The sequence below is a fragment of the Egretta garzetta genome, unplaced genomic scaffold, assembly GCF_000687185.1.
Source record: "Egretta garzetta isolate BGI_Z169 unplaced genomic scaffold, ASM68718v1 scaffold867, whole genome shotgun sequence".
Classification (NCBI taxonomy): Eukaryota; Metazoa; Chordata; class Aves; order Pelecaniformes; family Ardeidae; genus Egretta; species Egretta garzetta.
In genome coordinates, this window is record NW_009260291.1 from 98,065 (window position 1) to 101,886 (window position 3,822).

Here is a 3,822-nt window from a genome sequence, read left to right on the forward strand (position 1 = left end):
AGGGGGGGGGAGGGGGGGAGGTGGAGGAGGGAATAGGTTCAGGCATGGGCTGTGGTCTGTCTGCTCGGCGCGCTTGAACCTGCCCTGTAACTGCAGGGACAGCTGGGGCGATGCTTCCAACTCCACGTTTTGAGTATCGAGGGTTTTTCGGTAAGGTAACAGCAAGCTTTGAGTGCTAGGGTGTTCTTCAGCTGCCGGTTTCTGGAGCAAATCATTATGGGATGTGGGCTTTCAGCTTAAAAACAAAAACCATTCCTGCCGTGCTCGGCGCGCTTGAACCTGCCCTGTAACTGCAGGGACAGCTGGGGCGATGCTTCCAACTCCACGTTTTGAGTATCGAGGGTTTTTCGGTAAGGTAACAGCAAGCTTTGAGTGCTAGGGTGTTCTTCAGCTGCCGGTTTCTGGAGCAAATCATTATGGGATGTGGGCTTTCAGCTTAAAAACAAAAACCATTCCTGCCGCTTGCTGTGAGAAAGACTGAAAATAAGAGCCAGGCATATCCTGTTGGCTCGAAAATAAAGCCGAATGCCACGTTACTACTTGAAGTACTTGGTGGTTTTTAAGTCAGTTACATGTTTTGGAAGACTTACTTATGACTTTGAAAAGTAGAAGTATTTTGTTTCTAGAGCCAGTTTTACAAAAATACTCAAAGCACAGCTGAACAGGGAGAGGAGGGTACCCACATCTGGCCACACCACGCATCATGAGACGCTCAAGATCAGGAACTGTGACCAAGGCTCTGGTAATAAGCTAAATCGTATTTATCGTTTAGCCCCAGACCATGCCAGTGTCCAAAAATGCTGTAATAGTATTTGCATAACAAATATGGAACCAGCCAACACAGGAATGATAGTTATTTTAGTAGCTAGCTGTAAAAGTTTTAATTCAACAGTTTCATGTAAAAAAGCACCTAAGTTATGAGTTTTCTTTTAGAAAGCATGCCAAAAAAAAGTGTGAAAAAGAAGGTATCAAGTTATTGATGGAAAATGGTGGTATTTTAAAGCAGTGTCCCTCTCATTTCATGTCTTGCAAAACTCCTTGCCCTACTAAATGTGTGCAATGCCTCATTTTTTCACTTCTCTCTCTTTGCAGGGAAGCGGCCACATTTTCTTCTTCTCTAGACCAAGATATTAACTCTCAAGTGGTTGGTTAAGGTAAAGAACTATGTCAGGGTTTTCATTTTTCATTTGCTTGAGCTGCTGAACAGTCCATAATTAGGACCACCTCAAAAGATCCAGCGTTCCCATGTGGTGAATGTTTTCAGTTTTACTCAAGGTTAACATTTCACGCTTACGCCGTATAGGCAAAATGATTCAGTTTTTAACGTGTCTGCTATAAACTAGTCATATTTCAGTCTGAACATCCTCTATTCCTAAGGATGTTTATACCCTATTGTCGTGTAACTGTCCTACACAGCCCATCAGTCCCCACCTTGTTAATTATTATAAAATAGTATCTTTATAGTAAAGCTCTGTCTGCAGTTTTGAATCTTTGTAAACTTAGGCTCCTGGTCTCTGTCTTTAGTCAAATGGCTCATTCCTTTTCCAGTCTATGATATTTCTAAGTTACAGACTGATAAATTGTCATTACAGATTTGTAAACTAAGGGAGGGGGAAAAAAAAAAAAGCTGGTTATCTTTAAGAACAGGGTAATGGGGGGGAGGATTTGATAGGACAAAATGTGAAGTCGTGTATTTATGAATTACTGGATATTTTTTCTAAGAGCTAGAAGCTCTGTCAGTAGGAAATGATAGATGAGGAAAAAAAAAATCTATTGTAAACTTGTTGGTCATGGTGTGCACAGGCAATCTATCATTAAAAAGGCAAATATTTTATCCTAAGAAATAAGTAGAGATGTTTCCAGGAGTACAGGGTCACGTGAATGGCTCTGGAGCAATGGTCCCTGGGATGCAGGACACAAGTTTTGTCTCAAATCTTTAAGATGAGTGACCTAAAGCAGGGATAATGCAAAGGAGGGGCCACAATGAGCATGGCGGCATTTTTTTTTATAGGCCGGTGAAGCCAGGCTCCTTTGATTTCTGCCCTTGAAATAAAAAGCCGAGAGAAGACATGATCGATGATCTGATGGTGAATCTGATGGGCAAGTGAAGATTTAAATTAGAGAACAAATCTGGCAGCAAGAGAAAATGGCCGTAAGTAATCTGGGGATGGAAAATCAAATGAGGTTTCTGATCATCATAACAGTAGAATCCAGGGATTCCTTCAAGTTCATAGGAGCAAGATATTTTCCTAATTATTAAATGAGCATGGCTGGTTTTGGAAGGGGAATACAGAGATTGTGTGGAATAGCAGAGAATTGGGCTTGATTATCCCAGATATCTTTTTTTTTTTTTCTTTATTTCCAGAATCTTTTTCCAAGTGATGGAGAAGCGTCCATTTATGATGCAGTTGTGGACACAACACAAAGTGAGGAGGAGAATCATGTTTCCGTGTTGTCCTGTTCCCACACACCTGAGCTATGGTAATTCGCACTCGCTGTCTTTGTTTTATGTCCAAGTGATTGGGTCAGATCACAATTCCATTTGCTGTTTGGTTAACTTGGGGATTCTCAAGTCGTGTGAGTGTTATTACTGATTTCTGGACCCCGTTGTGGAAAACGTATGTAGTAAAGGAACAAAATCCATTAAGCCTCCATCAATCTTCTCACCCCAAAACATTGACTTCTCAGTTTTAAAATATAGCTGAGTTGCAGGGCCAAAAAAAAACCCAACCCAAAGCAGAATGTGATGAAATAAATATAAAATTGTAATAAATAGATGTGGCAATAACCCCAAGGGTCCCAAAGTGCATCAGTGAGCCTTCCACCTCGAGCTTCCTAGTCTTGGGTTCGATGTTTTCCTTTTTCTCTCTCTGTGCTCTCTCCGGCTCATCAGGAGTGCAAAGCTGTGAAGACGAGCTCTGCGTTGATGTCAAAGCATGCCGGGTACGGGCTGTTCTGCGCTGCTGGGCCGCATTGATCCAAGATCTAGGCTGGCTTTGTAAGCCTGTTCTTGGTTGGACTTGATGATCTCAAAGGTCTTTTCCAACCAAAGTGATTCTATGATTCTTGGTGAACAGCTCTGGGCTTTGGGGGAAGCCAAATGCTGTGACTAGGGCTTAGCTTGCACATGAAGTCAAGCGCGCCTTGGTCTGGCACAGCTCATGCTGCCTCCTGAATCGTAGAAGGTTTTGGGTCGGAACGGAGCCGTAAAGGTCACCTGGTGCCACCCCCTGGCACGGGCAGGGACACCCTGCACCATGTTGCTCAGAGCCCCGTCCAAGCCCTGCGCAGAGCGAGCCTCCTTGCAGACTTCTATCTTAGAGGTACAGAATTATCACTTAATGATCCTCCCGGGTGCCATGAGTGAAATTAAGCTTTGGTTTAGTCCATTAAACGATTTTGTAACTTGATTTTTCTTTTAAATAGCAACGCTACTTTCTTAAGAAAAAACAACTAACTTAACCAAAGTTTTATTTTACTCGTATCTCCATCATTTAACTTCAATGTACGCTCCGAGGAGTGCGATCTGTTACCGAATACCGCAAAGAAAGCGGCGTTTGTTTCACAGTTGAGGCTGCCTCGCCATGTTTACGTGACGTGTAAACAGAGTCGGGACAAACTGCACGCAAAGGAGATGAAGTATGTAGGAAAGAAGGCGAACTCTTCCACGTGTGTGTGGGCATGGCAGCGCACAATTGCCGCGCCGGTTCTAATAAAGGCTTCGGCTGCTTGGCTCTGCAGTTAACAGAAAATGAGTCAGAGTTCTGCCAACGCAAAAGAGCTCCCCGTCGCCCTGCTAAACTCTCCCTATGAATAGCCATT